Source organism: Chaetodon auriga, chromosome 14, assembly GCF_051107435.1.
Source record: "Chaetodon auriga isolate fChaAug3 chromosome 14, fChaAug3.hap1, whole genome shotgun sequence".
Classification (NCBI taxonomy): domain Eukaryota; kingdom Metazoa; phylum Chordata; class Actinopteri; order Chaetodontiformes; family Chaetodontidae; genus Chaetodon; species Chaetodon auriga.
In genome coordinates this window covers 17,236,280-17,260,264 of record NC_135087.1, presented here as the reverse complement: position 1 = coordinate 17,260,264, position 23,985 = coordinate 17,236,280, and the positions used below count along the sequence as shown (strand labels likewise).

The following is a 23,985-nucleotide window of genomic DNA, read 5'->3' as shown; positions in this document are numbered from 1 at the left end:
TACAAAGACATTCATGGTCACATCAACTATAAAGCAGAAACAGACCAACCTCTGCACCCGTCTTCATGCCTTCAACCCTCAGAGGTCTCTCCACTGTTGGAAAGCCTCACTGATGTTAACATTAAAAACCTCCTTTTCCGATTTTTGCTCTTCTGACCATGCCACAATGCGATTACACATTAACATGAGCCAGATTTACCATGACTCTCGCTCCGCCCATCTCCCCTCCCCCTGCGCTGTGCATGAGCATGAACGCCACCTGTTGCTGATTGGTTGGAATAGTGTTATGTGGCCCGGTCCAAGGGCTGTGTCCAAACACCAGATTATTTTTTGCTGAACTTGACAAAGGAGTGTATTGGATTAGAATGGCTGACCCCACCTTTAAAGCCAAACCCATTATGATTCCACAGCACCTGCCCTCAACACAAGACGCACATGCACAAATAAAATGTCATGTGCCAGGACCTCAGAAAGGGGCTGAAAGGTGTGTGAGCATGTATATATGAATGTGTGTCTGATTCGGAAGCAATGGCAGTGTCACCACACTCATCAATCCACCCGCTCTCCCCGAGGATGATGTCATTGGCACCAAGCCTGGCTGGTGGCCCACTGGACTGAGGGGACCAACTCTCATTATCTCCTGTCCAGATTTATAGGGCTGCCATGCTCATATTTTACACTGAGGGACATGGAGGGGACAGAGGGAGGAAGCGGGGGAGGCAGGGAGGGAAGAGAGATGGAGAGACGGAGAGAGTGGGAGCGACAGAGTACTCACTGATAAATCACCCCGCCTGACTATTCACTCTTTAAAGAAAACTCTTCTGGCTATCAACACTCTCGGCAGCATCAGATATCAAAGTGTGAGTGCGTGTCTGTGCGTGTGTGTTTGTGTGTGTGTGGCATTCCTCTTTAGACGCCATATGCTGCCACTGCAGACAGAAACACAACTCACTTTGGAAAACTTCCCACAGCGGAGACGTTGGATGTAAAGACATGCCACTCCACTTGCGTTTCTCGTTCAGCTTACAGAGGTTGACACCTGTGCAGATGAGTCATCTTGGGGGGGGGGCAGCTAACGCACGCAATACTGAAAATCATGCGTTCACTCGTTCACAAACACCTCGTCCAATTCATTCACATCAAAAGACACTTCAAACAGCTAAACTCTGCATGTGCTGGATGCAGATCTAACCTGATAACTTGGCATGGCTTGGCAGCACTCTCCTCGCACGCCTCTTCCGAACTCCCTCTGTCTCTCTCTCCATGTCACCATAATGTCACAACATTGTTCCATGTGATTGGGTGACTGTGTAACGATGAAAGATTGGCACCCGTCGTCGCCACGCAGCAGATTTCAGCAGCTACACACCTGCTGTCTTTGGCGCAGACTGCTCCACCTGGGAATGGTACACGGTACAGATGCAGCAGCGTTTGTGTTTATGCGTGTGTGTACTTTATGAATACTGTCCAGGGTATTGCATTATGCTCCATCTCTTGGAATGGGCCTAATGGACTGTGAGGAGAAAGCAGACGAAGCAGGCCCAGAGGCAGCGTACGATGTGTCTAACACCTGGTCAGACATGTCACTGGTCGGCCATATTGGGTCTGTGCCGGGCCCTTCTGTCTCTTTGTTAACTGGTGAATGAATCCGGGGCAAGAGTCGGGGTGGCTTTGCTTACAGCAAATTCTTAATCCAAACCATGCAAGACAACAAAGTGTGTCAAAAAAGCCTGGATGATGCTTGCTGTGCTTTACGAAACTAATAGTGTCATCCCAGAGGTACCTGGTCCAATAGGATTTTAACATGTTTTGCTTAAGATACAAAGACCTTTAGCTCTGCTTGACAGTGTTGTCTTTCTGTATTTTAGAATCCTTGGAATTTTGTAACTCACTATTAACGTCCAATGGCAGCATGACTTGGTAATAAGGGAAATATTGTGGCCGATGTGCAGTGAGCTGGAAAGTGAAAGCGTGGCGTTCTGGGTGGTAGATGGGTTAAATGCAAGAGAATGAAGTTTAATGGAGTCTTTCCTCCCTAATCTTTAACCATAACATTACCATAATCAATTTGTCATAACCGCATGTTTCCCAAACTGTACCCATACATTATCCTGACTGTAGTTGCCAAATGCAGATGTTGTTTAAATACACCATTACTGAACCAAGCAGAATCATCCGATTTCTCTGGCAACGGGGCTCTATTTTCAACATGCTATTTCCCTTTGGTCCTATTTCTTGATCACTTATTTATATCCACTGAGATCATTTCTGACATGTAGAGTTAAGTAAAACTTCAACATCTGGCAACTTTATCCGCCACAGAATGTGGAAAATACTGATATAATGACGAATGATGGCCGGGAGCCAAACGCCACTGAACCAGCACACTGTGGTCAAAGCAGCATTTGGGCGAGGTGCAGCCCAAAAAAATCAAACAGCTGATGTGAAAAATATGACAAATTTGAAGAAGAGGTATTCAAAATGCAAAGGCATGACATTACAGACTCCAGTACATGCAACACCAAATGGACCACAGACCATATCTACACAGAGAGCGCGATCAACTGCAAGATCAACACCATTGCCAATGAGCTCAAGCAGGTGGGGAAGAGGAAATAAGGAAAGCAGGCTGGAATCAGGACGCCTCAAACCCACACATGTAAGTCATGCTTGATGGTCCAGATAGAGGCGTTTGTTTAACCATATTGAATGGGTAAGGGTATGTCTCCACGCACTCATGGCTAGTGAATGAATGTAAACACTATCACACTGTTCACTGGGCTTTCCCTACAGCATGATGTCAGCTCCACTGACCTGCTATCGTCACACCGCCTGTAATCACATCTCTTCCTCTGTCCCTCGCTGTCAGAGGACCTTGAATCTGTGCCACAGCAGCTTGATGGAAAGACAATATAACTACCGTTCTCCACAAGATATTCTCATTAGATACTGCAGGTGTGGCTTACCGGGGTAAATGCTTAGAGCGCAAAAGCCAAAGGTCTACAAGACAGCTGACATGTGCTCGGCCCTGTTCATCAGCATCCAAAACCAGAGGGAGGTGGGGAATACCGGGCGCAGCAGTACAGCATGCAGCAGTTTGTTTTAAATACGTATCACATTAGGGTGACTTCAAAAGCTCCTTCATGCTAAAGGCCATCCAATGTGACACTTCAGAATTCTTCTTCAGAGACGCTCCTTGTCCCTCAGTAGCCTAGCAACCACAATACAGCTCTTTTTTTGCTCCGCAGTGTCGTACGTTACAGGAAAGGCAACACTACCACAGTCATGGCATGAGAAGACAGAAAAAAAGGCATGAAATGAGGAATGACATGTGAGAAGAGAGAGGCAAAAATACAATAAAACACAGGACGTACATGTCACTGAAAGTCACGCAGAAGGTGTGAGACTGAAAGAGAGGAAGACTGAAGGGATTCGAGGGAAAATAAAAGAAAAGAGAGAGTGTGTGTGCCACAGAAAGTGATGCAAAAGCAGCGAGGCACTGGAGGAGAGAAAGAAAAGGACTGAAGGGACTCACAACTGATAAAAACAGAAGGCAATCCCCGAGCCTTTTCATCACACACATGCACAAAAAGCCAATGCAGTTATCTGAATACAGACACACACACACACATACACACACACACACACACACACACACACACACACACACACTGTAGCTCTCCCGTATTTGCAGACATCCCGTTGCCATGACAATGGGTAAGGAGGAGGAGGAGGAGGAGGCAAACGAGGTGTTTGCGGAGTCTCCTTCCTGTGTGCAAAGTGTTTTCCCTCGCGCTCTCTTACTTGGAGCAGATGCATAAGCACAAAGCTAATCCGCCATCTCCACCAAGGCTGATTTAATGTGGCCCACTTCCATTCCAGACATGCTAACGCTCTTTCCTCGCTATTCAACCATTGGCCCTCTCTAGGATCTGTTGATTATGCTTGAAGTCAGAGGTTGAAACATGGGGATGGGTTTATCTCTGACATAAAGATGAATATTGCATGACGCGAGGTCACCCTCAATAGATATTCTTATGAGTCATGCGGTCGTAGCAGAACTGTATTTGCAAATGCGATAAATATTGCATTGATAGCCTCTTTTATGTCCTCTTTACGACTTCATAGCCCTGGCCATCTATCAGAGCGCGTTCTTTCATTCATCCTCTGATGGCGCGGGAACTGCCGGGATTAAATCATTCACTTATTCATGCGGCCATTTATTTGGTTTAATCTCCTCAATTTGAACAAAGTGCGGCCTCATCCGAGGGAGTTGTAGGTGAGTGATAAATGTGGGAATGCCACTCTGACATGGGAGTCTGCTCCATGAAAATTCTGTTACTGTTCCCTCCGATGTTCTTTAAGCATTGATCAGTACGCCCTCAGGATAGATGGGTAATGGCGCGCAACCAGGCGTGGATTCCCACATGACACACACATACTTGCACATACTAACATGTTTCCACCCACTGAGCTTGTAAGGATTCAGTTTTCAGTACTTTCAGGTACAGGTGGCTGACATGCCCTCTGTACGAGTACATTCATCACATCAATTTTACATTGTGACCGTCCATTGTTTCAGCTCTGCTCCTTAATAGACTGAGAGAAATCTGAAATGACTTCTGGAGTATATTAGCCCTGACCTTGTATTCAGCGTGCCGGGGTTAGCAAGCTTTAACTAGCAGGCCGAGAGCACAGGAGTCCATCGGAGCTGTCTTTAAGTAGCCATGACTAAGTGGTAGCTGGCTCCGGATGGGGCCAGCTCAGGTTTTAGGAGGCTCTGCACTCTCTGCAGAGAACTGCTGACAACCTGTGGAGAGTAAATCCCTCAAATAAAACACAGGCATTTCATAATCAGCCTTTGCCAAATGATTGTATTTTAAATATAATGTGATGCTCTGGTGGTCAGTTGCCATGCTGCACTTGTATTCACCAATTCAAATAATACAACTGGCGTGCTCCAGCTTTTATAGGTGGATAGTCTGGAGCTGCGACCACCTGAGGGTGTGTTCACACTATTCACTTTATTTTAAAATGCCACTGCCATGTTTTCACTTTCAAGCCAACAGGGAGTGGCCGCAGGCTGATTGCAGAGAAGCTGATTTCTAAAAAGAATCGTGCCTCATTTTTAAAGCACGGGGGGGAACCTCCTTTGTGGACAGTGGCACAACGGCTTTGACCAGCAGGTGACTGACCAACCTGTTGCTTGAGCCATCAATCAGCTAGTCACACATTTTATGTTTGCCATTGCTGGCTAATATGACAGACCGGTTCAAAAAATGAATGGCAAAAGTTTGAATGATCATTAATAATAACCTTTATCTGAAACGCCATTTAAGCCAATGGCACGTGTAATATGCGTTCATATTACACACACACATATATACAAACATACATACACACACACACACACAGCATATTGCTTATTAATGTAAAAGCAACACTAAACATGAATACTATTCTAATGGAGAATCAGAGAGCCTTAAGGAAGCTAAATGTATTTCATATTTGCAATATTATCAATTCAAACTGCGTAGTGTGTCTTCAAACAAATGTCTAATAGCATGAACAAAGCCTAATTTCTCACTGGAGATAAAAGAACAGTCCAAACTGACCTCTTGCGAGTATCAGTGTCTTCTAAACATGAAAGGATATTGATGTGACACTGCGGTAAGGAACCAGAAAGAAGCATGTCTGTCTTTTATAGTGCTATTTTGTCTTTAAAATAAGTCCTAAAAAAGAGAAAGTGAGGCCAGGTTCTGAGTTCTGGTGAGTGGAGCGGGTCACATGCAAGTGAACACAGTGACAAGATTAAAGATGAGCACATGAACAGATGAAAGTGCCAGAAAGATTTTCCTCTTTGTGCTTGAAACAAGAGAGAATCAGACAGAAAAACAGAGCGCCGGCAGACTCGCACACTTGGCTTTCACTCACGTGATTTACGACACTCAATAACAGGTGGAGAATCTGCTTCAAAAAATGGATTTGCATCAGCTTTTGGGTTCACGTTTTGCGGCTCCAACATCAATTTTGCGGGGAGAAAGAGATAAAAAATGTTGAGTCTCATCTCCATTAGTCAGCCGTCCCTTTGGAGACAGCAGGAAGAGATTGATGGCCTGGCGAGAATAAACAGCTGGAACTTATGGGAGCGGTCTGTCTGTGTCAGGACCAGCCTTGAACTCCAAAGGATGAAAGTTTAGTCACGACTTGGCTGGTTAAGACAAAAAATATACGGAGAGACATGAGTCTATTGTCTAATTCATGAAGCGACCGTGGGACAGAATATTCATTTCAGACAACTGGCTAGCACATTGGCAAGTACCTAACTTTATTTGCAATGGGGTTTGCCTGTCATGCAATTAAGCATGACAGTAACAGCTGTGTTTTAATATGCAGTACTGATTGTACTGGGTGAATTTGCATAGGATTAAACCAAAGAGTTGGTCTGAGTCATAAAACACTAACATGTGAATATTGCTCTGTGGCTGCAGCACCGAGGCATGGAGTGTAAATCACGGTGACAGAGCTGCACAGAAAAACTCCATCCAATCAAAGAACACTCAGGGGACAAGCACACTTTGCTTAGGCGTCATTTGCATTTTTCCCACAGTAACGGTGATTTACGCTCCTTAGATAAAAGCCATCATCCACAGACAGTCTCTGGCCCTGAGTGATTTCATTAATGGCAAGCACATCAACTCCCATATGTGGAACATGCCCTGGAGTTTGCTTGTCAATCAGCATCTGCCGCCCCTGCAACAAAATATGATTCCAATCAATGCTGTAATGGCTTAGAGGCCCTGGACCTAATCAGCCTGGCAGGAGCCACAACAGCAGCGGCAGGAATGAAGCAACATTGTGTGTGTGTGTGTGTGTGTGTGTGTGTGTGTGTGGTCATGGGGAATTATTGATGTTTTATGAGTTTAAACAAATCCAGTAATCTGATCAAGGATGTTTCCATTATATGAATTGAATAGTGTTTACCAAAATGTTGGACGATACGGCTTTTACATGAATTATAAAAACGCCTTTGTTGTACGAGTGCACGCATTGGAACCCATGGTGCAGGAGGGGGGCGGGGATGATGGTGTGTGTGTTTGCACTTTGGTCTGCTGTTAAATGTTTCCCACAGACACTGCAGGACAGCAGCAAGCATAGAGAATGTAATATACGATGGGCAAGACCACCCTGTGGTAACAGCCAGCTACTTAGGCCAAAGGAACAGATCAACAATATAAAAGGCCATCTTGGTGAGAGGATCACAACCTCACAGGGGCCCAAATTATTCAGACTGGCACAGCGTAACGGATTTCAATCCTGTCTCCGTTCTATTCATTAAAAAAGTAGGAGTGATGCCCAGTGAGACACCCATCCATACAAGTCCTTGAACTCTAGAGGTCTTCGTGGTAACTCTCGTATGTAGCGGTGAACGTTATCATTTGAAATCATTCGGTATAGATTCCAAACGATGAGTATTACAGACGAGATGTGGCAAGGCCTAAATGTTCTAGTTGCCAGCCTGAATGATATCATAAACTCAAGCTTTCTAAAAGCCCGTTGGACACATTGAAAGCTCACTTCATATGCCTGCTAATGAAAAAAAGCCCAATGCCCATCTGTACAGTGCATCTGTTCCCTGAAATCGCTCCGAGACAGAGAGCTGACGCAGCGATCCCCATTGTCATTCACAGAGCTGGTTTACTCTTCAAATTGGCAGGCAAATCGAGCCAACTCATCTCACAACTCGTAGATGACAACACTGTCTGCTAGAACAGCTACCTGGTGGCATGCAACAGCCACACTGGTGCTCAGGAGGAGCTGGAGGTCTGGGGGCAGAGGCGGGTCAGTGCTGATAGCCATCGCTGGATACCTGCCAGCTTTAACACCTGAACTTCTTCTAATGATTGAGCTTACTTTCATAAAGCCTAGTCCCACTTTGGGCCTCTCATGTATTACTACTACACTGGAGTCTCAACTTGGGAGACTGTGTAAAAAATCTTTTTATCGCGCAACGGACAAAATATTTTTTCATCCAGCTAATTAGAGAGGCGTCTTTGAGGATTCTGGAAACATCTTCAGAACAGTAAGTGTTATTAAACGACCCTCTGGGTTTTCCAAAGATCGCTGGGTATTTATTTTTCAGAAAAATGGATGCTTAGCTCTGTGACTTGAATTTAATGGGAATATATGAGAAACACAAATCAGGGCTTGCACCTCAATGCCACAGCAACAATCAGTAGAAGCAGCCATTCCTATATCTGACTGCTGAGAGACTACAAACAGTGCATAATAGCAGGTTAGGTCCTGGTTGTGTTTTACTGGGACAATGATTAATGATCTGAGTATGCTAATCTATAGTCCTGTCTGTAGGTGTTAATGCCAGACATGTGCTTCTCAGTGGGTACCGCAGCGGCACCACCTGGCCTAATGACCCTGCCTCTTACTAGTCAGCAGGTCTCTGGCTCGACCCAGTGCAGATCAGCTGTGAGGAGGAGGGGGTGGTTGTGTGTTGCCCCAGCACACATGTTGCCCCAACACACACGAACCCGGAGATGAAGGTGTTAGATCGCCACCATCACATCGTCGCAAAGGTGTCGCGTTTCTACTGAGCCCACACGCGGAAGGTGTAAATGTGAAAACTGGGCTTGCGTTTAAAGGCTCAATACACACACACACACTTGTTGAGGCGGCCATGTTTTTTCATGCACAGTTCTTACAAGCAGCATAATTGTGTTAATTTAATGTGCTTAATGTCCGTGGCATTGTAGTTATTCCCCACTTGAATTGTTGGGCAAATTATGTCTGGAACCACACTCATGCCACAGTCATTTCATCAAAATTTGGGAGTGTGTCGTGCACATGTCACATTGATGATTTATCTGTGGCTATTAATAGGAGCTGTGGGGGAGTGTGTGTTATTGCATTCTTGTGATGACTGACTGTGTAATATGGTGAGCAATATAAGTAGATGGCAGGAAAGTGAGTCATATTCTATGCTACTGTAGCTCGTGGCAGGGCATTTGGTCACTTCATAGACAAAATGATCAACAACACTCATTCTCTTGTCTTTGAGGTCTAAACAGTTTGGAGGTTGGCATTCTGGAGAGTCTGGATGGGCAATATTAATATCAGTATTTCTGATATATAATTATAGTACCAATTTCAAGAATATCCTGATAGTGACTGAAGCCTGAAGAAACCAGAGGGGTGATTAGTTAAACTTTAGAATATAGATTATAAACCCAAACAATAGAATAACATCATGTAAAGATTTTACTGTGGCTTGGTTTAGAATATATTTTATGAAGAATATAGTGAATACCATATAAATGTGAATGTTTAACTATACAAACATGCTTAATCTGAACAAAACAATACAAGTTAGCTAGCCCTGCCACTTTTTAAAATAATGGGTTGGTCGCTGGGATGATATACTTCTCTTGGCAAGCACCAACTGACGGCATATTTTGCAGACCGTCTCAGCACTTAGCCATTGCTTTTGAGATATCCAAACCACTTCCATATAATAACCATGTTCCCTCGACTTCAGAGGATAACACAATTTCACTTTCATCACATCAGCATAAAGTATGGCTCTGTAAAACAAACCGGGGATGGATAAAAGCCTGCACCTCCACAGAAATATAAGTACACCTCGTGGTAAGGCAGACCACAACAATTGTAACTGGTTTGTGTGACGGCAGTTTGCATCAAGCTGCTACAGCCTGTTGGTTTCCACTTGAAGCCAAACCTCGAAAGGTGATTGCCATGCCGCATGTACACTGATGAAAGATAAATGACTGCACAACAACAAACTAAATTGTCAAATCTACCTGATGCTATCCAAAAATGTCACAGAAACTCCACCTCAAACTGCCATTTTGGCGATGTATTTGCAGATCGAGGCAGGCACCCTGGCTCAAAAGCAGGCCACTTGCGTAGGTTAAGGTGTAGACTTAATGAAGAAGTATAAATCAGCCTTAAGAGGGGGTAGCAAGCTGTCTGTGGGCAGAGTGGCTAAAGACGTCACATTTCTGCAAGTTTGTGTTCTACTTGTTCAACAGGTGTCTGATGAGTTAATCATACTGTCTCCCTTTTGCTGCACTTGTGGATAATGAGCACTGTGGTTGTTGGCTCCAGTAAAATATGTCCTACATTCTGAATATACACTGCTGTCCTGAGAGAGCAGAGGCAGAGAGGCAAAGAGCTGCTACTGTGCCCCCAGGTTCCACTCATTATTTTTCCTGTTTTCCAGACGACATCCATGTTCACATCAACTTTCTTTCACCAATAGCTCAAACAATGCTGTGCAGTAGGAAATGGGCAAGACAAAAACTGCAGAATGACTGTCTGTGGAGATTCTCATTCACTCAGGTCAGGGTACTTCTAAGTGCTTAAAAAGGCAACAGGGTTTGTTTGAAATTCTAGATGTTTCGCCTCTGATCCAAAAAGTTTCCTCAGTTCTAACTGACTTGTGGGGAGTCCAAGGCATTTATGCTGCTGCAGGAATCTTTCACACCCTGGAAGTCGTTGAGGTCACACCCAGCCATCGTTGTTAGGGTCACACGAGTGATGGTGTGAATAGGTGTTAAGGCACCACCTTTGCTCAGCAATTGTTGGTCCTACTTTCAGTCTTTGAAAGACGCCATCTGAAGGTGTGAATGATCTTGCAGGAGGATAAATCCCTGGGACTCCCCACCAGTCAAACAGAACTCATGGATGAGAGGCGAAACGTCCTCTAGATTCTCACGCAAGTCCAGTGCCTTTTTAAGCACTTACATGCAGACTGGGGGTGGGCTATACTATCTGCACACTTTTTAATGCACATCTGTGTATGTTGCATATACAGTGTGCATAAGCAACACACTTCTTGTATTTACTTCCAGAGCAATGAAAGACGATGGGTGTATACAAAAACAATGCCGAGCTAATGCAGTCCTAAAAATCTTTGACTCCAGCAAGATGTCGTCAGTGCATTAGACCTTGGACGTCACCACAGCAGGGGAGACCACGTCTTGCCTAATACAACGCACTCGCTATTTTTGGAACAGGTCAGTGCATCACATCGGGGCTCAGCTAAGTGATGTGACCGCAGCACCTGTTGTTCTCATTAGCAAGCAATAGGCTAGTCCGGAACCCGGCGCTTCAAACAGTGCGCAGATGTTCTCTAATGCACAGGCTGAGTTTTAAATGTAGGGTTTGTGAAGGCATGGGCAGAGAGACACCAGCAAGACTTGTGAGAGAATACATTAATAGCATTGAAGGGATGTGGATGGTTTATTTGTGTGATTTGGATTCTGGTGCTGTCAAAACTGCACACTTGCAGTACATGGACTCATCTCTGTGCAGAAATCAGACAGAGAGAGAGTGAGAGGGAGACGTTCTGAGAGAATTTACAGCAGTATATCCACACTGGATTCTTTCAAGATGTCCAGAGCAATATTGAACTTTGCTTGTGTTATACTGCAGAGAAGCACACACTGAGTAAACAAGGGGAAGAGAGACTCAGATGAGAGAATGTGTGCGTACGTTTGTGGGCGTGGGTGGATAAGAGATAGACACAGTGAATTGGGAGGGAAAAAAAAGTTTGTTCTGGAGAGAGGAGAAATAGAAAAGGTCCTCCTGCCAGGCTCTCGGCCATGGCGCAGTCCCAAGGGTCACTGTGTTCATGACAGTATTGTACTACACAGTATCTTGGTTAATGGCTACTGCGAGTCTTCGTTAAAGTCAGATTTGGCATTCATGGCTTAAAAATCGGCATCTGCATGCCCATATATCCAATTATGAAGAAACACCATCTGTCTCAGCAATTCAAACAAGTTAAAACTATGATGGAAGATGCTGGATCTGAATCAGTGGCTTGATTTTGGCTCATCGTTTTGGTAAATGGAAGAACAAACCCTGTCTTTTGCTGCTCATGGAAACTAATTTTTCTCATATTTATTTAAAAATTGGAGATATTGTGGCTGGAAAAGTAAAGCACATACATATCAAAATAGGATTATTGTGTGTGAGTCTTTACAGCTGCCTTCACCATCTTTATCACAAGGCCCTAAACACCACTTCCCAACCATTTTTGTTCATCTTTATAATTCTCAAAACCTAGCAATGATGACTCCATTTTCCCCATGACTGTACAGTCTCACCTCTGACCGACCTCCTCGGGCTACTTGTCCTGAGAGAGCACTGTGTGTCCAAGGCGCATCATAGGTCATGACTATCTGTAACAGATCTCAGCATCTCTGTTCACTCTATGCCAGAACCCTCTGCGGCAGTGCAACACATGCCTTGTAAAGCAGGAGTGGGATCCATAATAAGTGAGGAGTCGAAGATATGTTGAAGACAGAGAGATGGATTGAAATTCTCATGCAGAGCCAGTGCTGAAACTTGGAGAAGCCCTGGTTTAACCAAAACCTGAAACACCTGAGGCAATCAGAGTTCATTTTCTGCCGTTTTACTTGAAACTAGTGTATGGATGGAGCTATGATTCTGAAGCACGAGACGGAGGCAGCATTGTAACATCTGGACGGTAAAACATCGAGCAGTAAATCTAGGTGTCAGCGACACTTTTTAAAAGGTCAAGCCATGTTTTCAGCACATCTTTGTGGACTGTTTTGAATGACGATACAGAACATCAGTACAGCTTAATTAAAAATACATGTTTTATATGTCCATGCTGTTAACAAGTGACACAACTATACAGCATTCTGAATTAATCTTTTAAAATCAGTTAAGCCAAAATGTGGTAAAACAGCAGAGACTGATCCAACCTGCAGAGAGAAGTGCTGAATGATATGATCGGAAAATAGTCAAGATGTCGCTGAGGCCTGATATATACATTCACTTCATAACAAAGTGTTCCACCTGGACGTAAAACCCTAAAGAAACTAAAAATCAAACATATTATTAAAAATGCATTTACTGTATTTACGTTGACATTAAGCATGAACAGTGTCCAATTGTGACATCTGCTGACCAACTTCAACAATGCAGCCAATGACAAATGCAGAGCATTTCACTGTGATCGTAAATATTTACAGCTTAAGCTCATGTTCAATGTTAAGCTAATGTTAAAGCTGTAATATCATCAAACCCTTGCCAGGTTTGCTGCATGCAAATGTGGTGAATCACATTTATCTAACCTTGCATAATTAGGAGAAATATGAGAAACCGCTGAGCGAGCATTGTGTATGTTAACATGTGTGGGTTCTCCGGTCACGCCGTGCTTTTCGGCGTTTGCTGCAGGAAATCTTGCTAAATTGATTTTTTTCAGTAAAGAAAAGGAGCTGACAAAAATTGGGTCACTCACAGGAATGATATATAGTCGGTTTTTAAGGACTAGATCAGTATCGTTTAACCAGCTGAAAGTAAGTTCATTTTCTGTTGCTGATTGATGACCAAATTAACCCCAATTCAATTATATTGCACTGCATTATACATCACGATGTGTCAGTTCCTCTCAGAAAACAAGTTAATACACTTTACAGGGATCTAAAAATCATTGGAGTTATTATCAGGCTCTCGTGTGTGATAATAATGAGAGTGAGTCTGGATTTGGCATCATGCTTTGTGAACTGGCTCAAAGTAATGCAGTGAGGAGCCCCGGAGAGCGGGGTGCAGGGATCAAACTGAAGGCAGAATAAGCTGCACTGTTGCGGCATCCCTCCACCCACACACTCACCCTGCTCACTCACACGTACGTACTCCAGTCCTCTCTGCTGGAGGATGTGAGTGTACTGTAGTCTGTGATCAGCGCGTATCTGTTTGTGTTTCCCACTCGTTGTCTCCATCATTCATTTCTCTCCTTGTCATTCTTTTGCCCCCCCCCCCCCCCCCCCCCCCCCTTTTGTTCACTCTCTCAATCCCTCCCACCTTGTTTTGATCTCGGTCTTCTTTTCTCTCCCACTCGCTCTCTGTCACAAAAACATGCACATGCACCCATCTATCCGCCCACACATGCAGTTGGCACGGGCGAGTCCCCGACAAGCAGCGCAGTTTGGCGTGGGGGTTATGCAAAGAAATACAAAAATCGGTGCGGCACCACTGCCTAATGGTGTCTCCATAGCAACTAAGGGAGCAAGGCCCTGCGATGCGGTGTCAAACAAACAAGCAAGAAACAAACAAGCAAAAAACATTAGCTTTGAGTCGCGGTGGCGGGTTGGGGTCAATTAAAAAGCAGAAATAAGCTTCTGCTTCATAGAATACTTTACTCAGCTTCCACTTTTCCCCCTTTTGTTTCTCCTTAAGTCACTTTTATGTTGTTAAAAAGCTGTATGATGTTTACTCTGAGTGAGATTTATTGATGGCTGCACACCTCCATCACATGGAAATATTCTGTATGTTTTGTGCATCATACAAACTTCATGCAAACTGACTACAAACAAATATCACGTAAACCTCCACCAATATATTTAGATTGTTTGGGGAAACTTTGGATCTCCACTGGAGTTTAAAAGTAAAGTTTTGAAGAAAGGTTTCTGTACTGAAGACAGTGGAGCAGACCCTCTGAAAACTCAAGACTGACCTCCCACAAAGAACAGGAGCATCAGTTGTTTCGGCAAAAGTCTGCAATTCAAAGCAATTCCTTTAATCCACCACAGTCTTTCCCTAAAGCTAACAAAGTTGCTTTTGTTCCTAAATTTGAACAAACCTTAACCATGGCGGTGTACGATCAGAAAATGGACACTGACCAACACCAGATTTTGTTGTTTAATTTGTTGGAAATGTCAGATCAACTTTGTCACTTTGCAATTTAGCTCTTTAGTTAAATTCATTCACATTCCATTTATTATGACAGGAACCGGCCAACGGCATCTGCAGATCCCTTAGTTTTGTTGTGGGTTGTCATAATCCCTGTGGAATGAGAAATGGAACCTTGCCTTGACTGTCTCTACTGCACAAGAAATCCTGTAAAGAGTTTGTGATCGCCTTGTCAAGACCCTTTTTGAAACAAAGCGATGGATCTGAAGGGGATTTCCCTTTCAACAATAAATCTAGTCGATGGTATAAATAATATCTGTATGCATCCTAATCCATGGACACACCTACACTGTTCCACACACACACACGCACACATGCCAACAGCACAAGCTCTGGTGCCACGCCAGAGCGCGCAACAGTTCATCATCCTGTGACTCTGTGTCTATCAGAGGCGTGAAGGTGTGTCAGCAAGCTGCTGGTGGAGGTGGTGGGAAAAAGCATCGCAGCTGGAGCAGCTTATCCGGGTGTAACTTTTAAGAAGCGGGCCTGAGCAGTGCTTTCAAGTAGCAAAGAGGTTGTTCTGTTTCAGTGCATGAGTCATTTGGCTTTAATGCTTTACCTGTGGTTCAGAGGCTGAGCTCTGGCACTGGCTCAGGCTGCAGAGCAACCTATTGACAGCCAGAGAGAGAGAGAGAGAGAGAGATAGAGCAGGGAGGAAAAAAAAAACTGATGAAGCAGAGAGAAAGAGGGAGGAAAGGAGGGCTGGAGAGAGTGTGTTGGTGAGTGACAGACACACAGATAGCGAGAGAAGGAGAGAAGGATGCTGACGCAAAGCAAGAGAGGGCTTTCTTCTCTTGTTTTTCTTTTGGGTTCGGTTCAAGATTCCCCACCGGGAGAGAAGCCTGCTCTGAAGAGGAGACTGTTCAGAACCTCGCTGGCATCCCGCATGTTTGCTTGTGTGTGTGTGTGTGTGTGTGTGTGTGTGTGTGTGTGTTTTCCAAAAAGAAAGGGGTTGATGGACTCAGTTGGACACTGATTGGAGTCAAAACGATTATCCCCGCAGAAGGACTGTGCACTGACAGTTGTTCACGCCTCACACAAACACGCGACACATGCTCCGAAGTGACACATCTGACGGCAGCGGCTGATCATCGGCAGCGTGTGGGCCGTCTCATCCTACTTTGGATCACCATTCTGACCAGTGATTTAATGTAACAAGCCAGGCCACCATCTGTGTGTCCCCCCACAACAGTTCATGCATTCATCCAGAGCTGTGGAGCATTATTCTCGCCGACTATCTAAAAAAAAAAAAAAAAAAAAAAAGCTTTCATCCATGTGAGCTGCTGAAACGATGATCCATGACAAATTAAATTCATCCAAATTAAGCTGCCAACCATTTTCCAACTCATTCTCCCTTTCAGTCAAACACATTCCTTCGTTGTAAAGTTCTTGAGGCGGCGTCGCAACAGATGTGGAATAAAGACTTTGTGTCTCTTTTCTGTTTGCAACCATTTTTCAGAGACGCTACGCTGCTGTTCCTGTGGCTGGTCCCCATTGGACTGTGACGGCATGCTTCCTTAAGATGAGCAAATCAACATAAGTGACCCACACACCATGAAATCAGCACTCTTCAAACCTGATTTGTTACCGTAATGATGCAAACAGACCTAAATCAACGTCACCCACGTCTTCAAAAACTGCTTCAGTATCTGCAGACCTTTGCAGTCCAGTAACCTCTTTAAGAAGCAGGCCTCGCTTTATTCAAGATGTGTTCCTCCAGGCCTCTTGCACAAATTGAAGCACGTATGGATTTTTCTATTATACGTGCATGTAATTCACGTGAAATGATGTAGATTAGCATTGCAACACGCTGATGGCAATAGAGCAGCTACAAGCCAAGACGCAGAGGGACGGTAGGCTGTAGGATTCCTTCAGTGCTGTTACTTGCTCCCTCTGATTTGTTTATGGCTGACGGCTGTTTTCATTGTTTGTGAGCTTCAGTGTTTGAGCGTCCATGACTGTTGCTGTCAAATGCTGTGAGTCCGTTGTCCCAGATATCCAATGTGAGCCACCAAAAAGGCTCAGAATGGTTCTTCCATCTGTGCATTATTTAAAGCGCCTGTCCCTGTGTGTGTATTAGTTCATTTCTCTGTCTTTCTTCCCTGGAATTACCTGTTTAATCCAGGAAGCAGGCTAGCAGCGTGCATTAAACAGAAAAGGATGGGACATGTTGCATGGTCGCATGGTTTTCGGCTTACCTGTACAAAGGCCTCGACAAAATTGACACAGCACACACACAAGCCACGTTAATCAATTTAAGGAAAACACATTATGTAAGCAAACTGTTTGTGCAATCAAATTCAGCTGCCACGCAAGAGTCATTCATCTTGCTTGAAAGTAAATGTGACAGCATCCTTTTCAACAGGCCAACAGCTGTATCTGTCTCACTGCTGCTCCGTCCTGATTCCCTGCCAAGCTGCTGAAAGGGACAAGCCCAGCAGAGCAGGTGTCTGACAGGACAATCTATACCCTGTCACTGTCAGCCAGGTTAAGATTACTCAGGTTTGGTGCTTGATTACAACTGGTGAGTCCTAAGTGAAGTAAATGTACTGCAGCTTGATAGAGGATAAAGGGCAACTGGTCATTTGAACGTTGGTGTGCAGGGCATGTTTGCAAAATGTGGCCCCCACTTGGCCCAATCATACCAAATGTTTTCAGTCTGGGTGCTCATGAACACACTCTTTGGATCCAAGTACAAATTTCTGAACACTTTCACTTCCCATCTTATATTGAATTCATTAGGAGCTCTGCTTAATGAGTGTGGAATACAGATTGAAATTCACCACTTAGCCAGAACCGTGACTCTCAGAGTGGTCCTATGCCTCTAGGCCCTCCATTACTTCTCACTAACGCAATAACCATGCGTTTCCCATGCATGTGCACATAAAGGCAGCAAAACAAGTGCTTGCATTAATTGGGCATATGCACAGCTATGTGATATAGTGCAGTTTGAAATTGTTGGGGGATTCACATAGATCCCACAGTAGTATGATGCACAATGCAGGATGCATGTAAGGGGAAGCCCCATTAAAATGAGGTCCTGTAATTCTTATTAAGGACCATCACTTGGGAAGGACGGACAAGCCCAAGAAACCGCTGGGGGGTTGATTATTGGAATTAGAGAGGCCAGATTCTCCAGCATAGTGGCACTGGTGACACAGTTGTTCATAATAACAGCAGACACAGGCCATAATTCCCATCAGATAGAGCCGCCTGCACCTGCAAAAACACTACACAGACTGCTGGAAGTTACTTTGGATTACAAGCATCTGTTCAAATACCATAGGCTGATAGATGAAGAGCCTCTCTAACCAAGCCTACGCTGTCTGTGCCTGAGTAACACACTGTCTGTTAGCAGCTTTAGTGGGAGAGAGTCTGTCTGCAGTGCAGCAGTGGACATGAACATCCAAAGCATCTCCTCTAACTGGCTGCAGTGGCTCTGTGCTTCAGCCAACAGGCTGATTTACACCTGGGGCGAGAACCCGGGAACCCAGGTTGTAAATCGTCACTGAGTCACCACCCACAGTCGAAAGCCACCCAATACCTGATGAAGACACGGCACTGTACTGTAGATGAGTGTTTCCCAAAAGGGTAGTGTGTGCTGCTGTCTCAGCTCGCAGACAAACACACACACATACACACGCATCACAGTGGAAACGTCCACGCACACATGCCCACACTTTCTCGGTGAACACGGACTAAAAGCACTTCATTCACAAAATACAAAGCTACGTACACAAGCCGCCCACACAGAGCTCACCCCTCCATCAGAGAGTTTACATTAGACGCATGCAGCCGCCCACACACTCCCATGTATGCGCTCACACGCACACGCACGGTGTAGTATGCTCCCTCAACAATGCTGACATAGAACCTCCTTGCTATCATCTGTGCTGCACTGTACAACACTTCCTCTGGGTTCCCCTCAAAAAAACAGGGAAATAATAATGCTGCACTTTTTTTTTCACCAACATACTCACAGAGACACATTCATAGAAACTCTCACCCCTCCCTGACACCTCATATAGATCAGATTATGGATGTCAGTGTGTGGAACATGGAGGAGGGTGAGCACGGCCAACCCTGCCTCAATATTTGAAAAGGGCTAATGATTTCAAGTTGCTGCAGCAGTTCAGTATTTATTGCAGAGCTCTTTGGCAAATGGATGATGATGGAAGCCCAGAGAGCCAAAGTGATCTATGATAAAGCACAGGAGCACACAGATTGGCACACAGACACATGCATTACTGCATGCCATATGTTAACCATAGCCAACGTTGGACCTGTTTGCACACAACTTCTGCCAAAATATCATCTCCTCATGAGAACATGTCAACCCCCCTCAGGGTGAAACAAGCAAAAAGGCGCTCCTCTGTCAGCCACTACATCAAGCGCAGAATGAAAACAACAAGCCAGAGAGAGAACTTACCTGGCACAGAGTCTAAAAGCAGGAGGTACGTAAGAGCACAAGCTTCTCTGTCACCCGGAGACAGCAGAACATAAAACAGTCATATGTGCAAGAGATGTTGGATCAAAGACTTCCTGAGCTCTTCCCTCCTCTCTCGTCTATCCTATGACTTTCCCCTCACATTTATCCAGACCCACTGACGATAGGTAGAGGGTTGGCAAAGGAACGAGGGCTAGAAACGGAAGAAGGGTGGGTAAATGACAGTGAGATGCTCAGGTCTCCTCCACTGAGACGCGTTGCGAGCGCACCGTGAGGACCATCCACTGCAGCAGAGCAGAGCAGCGCGCAGCAAGAGAGGGAGAGGGAGAGGAGAGGCAGGCAAAACAGGCATTTGCTGCTGCTGCTGGTTCCAACAGCATGGCTGGAGCAAAAATCTGGGACGGGTGTCTGGATCCTGGACTTCTCCTTTATTGAGTGTTTAGCCGAACAGATGGAGAGTTATGGAGAGAATGGGTGAGAGACAGAGGGGAGGAAGAGGGCAAGAGATAGTGAGAGGCTTTTTTTTTCTGCACGGCATCAAGCAGACTCTTCCCCCTATCTCAGCGCCGTTCCTCTCTTGTGTGACATCTAATATTTTTTCCTCCCTTCTTCTGTGTCCTTATCTACAGCGTCGCCGTGGATAAATTATTAAACTGACATCACATCAAGAGCTCCTTCTAAACATGGAGAAGTCTTTTTCCCTCCAGCGTGACGCCATCATTACCGCTGACAATGACGGTCTCATTTATTGTCTCCTCTCCCCGCGTCTGCCTTTCTCCCTTCTCGTGCCGTATCACCCATCAATCGTGTGTGACACAGAGCGCTGATTTTTCACCCATATCTTTAGAATTTTCGGGAAAGAATGGGCGCACAGTGAATGATGGCACGCTGAAGTTACATAACTGGTCAAATTATCCATATTGCTACTTGGCAGACAAGTGGATATGCATACTCAATGCATGTGGAATTGTAAAGGGAATACACTCCAGCCATGTGGCACAATTAGCTACTTATCCCTCTCTCTTATGGGGCAATTGGGCCACCTGGCTGAAGTGCCTCTTGCTTGCTGGGGGAGCAGGGGAGCAGGCTTTTAGTTGGAGTCCTTCGGCCCCAGCAGGGCTCAAGGTCGCTTGGCAGACCTGCTTGCCGGCAGCCCAAATCCTTCAATGATTAACAGTGGCAGACAGGATGGAGCAGCTGTCAATCCAGATCTATAGTCTCGGCCAAGGGAGCCAGCCAGCCAACCTCTGTGCATTCTAACGGTGCTCAACCAGGTAGAGCGGGGATTTATGAGCCCGCTGAAAAAATTCATTCCCCCCTTCACCGGAAAGGTAGGCACATGCATAATACTGATATTGTTCCCTGCCTCGTTGACGTAAAAAAAAAATTAAAGAGAGCAGGGGATGAGACGAAGGAGGGGATGGGCTGTCTGGGTTTATAATGAGGCTGTGGTTCAGATCAGACGGGCTGATAGGCTGAAACCTGATGGAGCAATATTTGCACAGCACTGGTTTTATCTTTTGCTGCAAATCATTATTTCTATCAATGTCACTGCCATTAAAATCAGTTGAATTTGAAGGCCAAACAAGACATGTCATATGAAAGGCACAGGCACAGGCACAGGGCCAGAATGTGAAGTGATCTTGGTGTGGAGGCCACAGTTATTATTGCAGGTCATCTGACACAAACTGGCCCAAAGAGACTTTTTCTCATACACAATCATCACAAAAGACGCAACTGAGCAACAATGAATTCCATTAGGTCCAAGTCTCTAAAAGCTGCATAACAGAATTATTTTCATGCTGTTCATGTGTGCAGGCAGCCAGCAGGAAGCCACCCTGGTCGACCAGAGGGAGACTCTGATGCTTTTGCTCTATGTGTCCACAAATGAACAGAAAGTGATGATAACCCGTCCTACACAACTTCCTCAGTCCAACAGTCTGTCGTTTTGAGGCGCGAAACGTTAAAATAGGACCGCACTCTGAGCTATTCCTGATTAAGTACCAGAAAACCAAGGGCTGACCCAAATTCTGCATGAATATCATGCGTCTGTGCACGGACAACTTGCCCCTCTTCTGCTGGCTCACTGCGTTCCCCCAATCAAACACCTGCTTCAAGCCATCACAACTTTGCCACACTGAGAGAGATGTCAGACTCCCCTGTGCAGACTTTTTTTTTTACTTTGCACAGCTGTGTCATAAACTATGCAGATGGTACCACACAGCTCCCCATAAGTTTAAGAAGGAAACATATGTATATATATACACACCAATGCTGTAGCACTTGCAGCTAATGTTACTCCTAACTTGCCCCTCGTGTCTCTTGGTTTAAGGCAACACAGTCACTGAAGCCATATGCTCTATTATCAGAGACATGCGTTCATACAGCTCAATTATGATTGTAGATACAAAACTCTTAGATGAAACCGCTAAAAGTCTAATATGCTCAATCCATTCTCTGCTGTACTTTCTTTGCATTTCATCATCTTATCATTTATCCTGCCCTTCGTCTTGATCTCTCCTCTCTTCCTCCAATTCCTTTTTCTCAGGTATTATCATTCTCCGAGCTCTTGACGTCCTGAAAGTACAATGCCACTACTCTCCTGTGTCGGTGTTTCTCGGTTGGCTGGAAAAGCAGGCCTTCCTCTTTGTGTATAACAAATCTCATCTCACAAAAATATTCATTTCACGGGTCGCTGTCCCATACAAGCCAATATCCACGCAGGGCGAGGCATTAAGCATTATTCCCTTCCCTATTCAAATTGGAAACAGCAAAATGGGGCTGTGCCAGAGATATCAGCGTCCTGCTGGACGCGGTTTGTCCTTGTAATGAGGTTGCAGCCGCTGCTAACTATTCATTCTCGTCATTCAGCAGCCAGCCTTATCATTGCTCTCGAATGACTTTGGCTTAATGACAAAGGAGACACGTCTCACCTGTCTTGTTGTGTTTGACTCTTAACAGTTTATCAGTGTTTAATGATACACATACCACAGCCCATGAGGTCCACTCACTGCTGAGTGTGAATACATGGTGGGACAGAGCTACATTTAAAAAAAAACGCTGGATCTTGTTTGCTCATTTTAAAACGTCACAGGAGAAACAGTCTGTACACTGAACGGCAGAATATCAAAGACACATTTCTGGTATCACAACCTCCATCTGTGTGAAGGATGGGGAGTGAAATTCTTAATCAATGTATTGTTCTACAGTTCATCACCTGTCCTGACTGAGAATGCCAATAAACTAAAAAAATCTATGTGAAATGTCATTAACCTAGTTCCATAGCCTGTGCATGCCATGCTGCTGAAACACCCAGGTGATGCCACTTCTGTTATTTTCTCAAACTTGAATGTCTGATGATTCCCCCCAGAGCCACAGAAGGCATTTTAACGCAGTTTTTACACAAGTTCTCCATGCTGCTAGGAAACTGACTTTCACATGTTAAATGCCCACTTAAGTAAGTTACAGTAGGGTTTTACCTGGATTCACCTCTTTCAGTGTTGTTTACCAATACAGTCTGTAATATTCTTCCACTGAATGTGCCTTCTATTTACATCTTAACTATGACCTGCCAGACAGCAAAAACAAATCAGTTTGCTGGCGTGTATGGGAGAGCGGCTGTGCTCGCAGTTATTCATCTTGATGCCGTTACCTTGTGAAAACAAACTTTTTTATCTTGACATAAGATGATCAACCAGTTAACACGAGAAAGCAAAAGATTTCCTTTTAGTACTTGTTTATCAGAGATCAGGAACACCACGTTACTACGCATCGATGGCAGCTGACAATGTCAGATCAATAAAATATTTTGGTTTCAAACTTACCTCATCAATGTATACCAGATTTTAGCTGCTTAGAGATTCACCTATGCACAATGGGAACAGCCTGCCATTAATTACAATTCATATTTATTTTCATGCATTTTGCAATGAAAACTTTTCACAAGCCACTCCTCAGTTTTACTGGTGACACCTGATGGCTTGACTAATACCTGGAACAATCATTACCATGACATTAGGTTCTCATGCAACTGAAATCTTGTTCAAAACTCCAGTAAATAGGATGAACTTTATATTTTTCTCTGGTCCACTCATCCTTTGGCTCAGCTATGAGCCAGTAAGCTAACATTATGATGGCAAAATTCAAAGTCCTTAAATCAGTATCAAGATTTTCATGAACAAACGATAGGCTATGTGTAGCTGAACAGCGAATGGGATGATTTCTTATGTGATACAAAGTGTCAGTAAGTTCAGAGGGGCAGTGTACTTCCTGCAGCATGTGTGTAGCAGTCACCATCCTGTGGCAGTGATGGACTGCACACTGCTTTTTCCCTTTTCAGTTTCTCCTTGCATGCCATCCCTGCAGCATCCCAGTCATCAAAGTTGGCATATTCTCCAAATAGGATGAAAGAAATGTTGATGGTACTTGCAATCAGATGTAGGTTTGTTAACATATTGCAACAAATATTAAACGGAGGCTCTGGCTGCATCCCTGTTGCGATGGTTATTAATTTTAGATAAAGGCTAATTCATTAATTAAGAACGATGAACTACTTAGCATGTGTCCATTATCAGGAATTAATGGACATCCTGCAGCCAATCAGAGTCGAGTATTCACCCAGACCACGGCATTACAGGCTTTATTGGAGCAGCTGCCGGCTGAAGCGGAGAAAAGTCGTTTTTCTTGTGATAAATTATCTTGTTATCTGGAGAAATCAGCCTTTTGTTATTTTGAGATAACGAAATAATTAGCTTGTGATCATGAGATAATGACATTGA

The 23,985-nt window shown here is 44.5% G+C and overlaps 1 protein-coding gene across 6 annotated transcripts in view; it reads right to left on the bottom strand.

Annotated features, from left to right (window-relative positions):
* dlgap2a (discs, large (Drosophila) homolog-associated protein 2a) overlaps nt 1-23,985 on the bottom strand; it is a 155,854-nt gene that overhangs the window by 91,293 nt on the left and 40,576 nt on the right. For 2 of the 6 annotated variants that reach the window (XM_076748064.1, XM_076748063.1), the window contains exon 1: nt 19,190-19,799. The exons of the other annotated variants lie outside the window; for them this stretch is intronic. The gene's annotated coding sequence lies outside the window, so the exon portion shown is untranslated. Of the gene's footprint in view, nt 1-19,189; nt 19,800-23,985 lie in introns of those variants that run through there. 6 annotated transcript variants of the gene reach the window in all.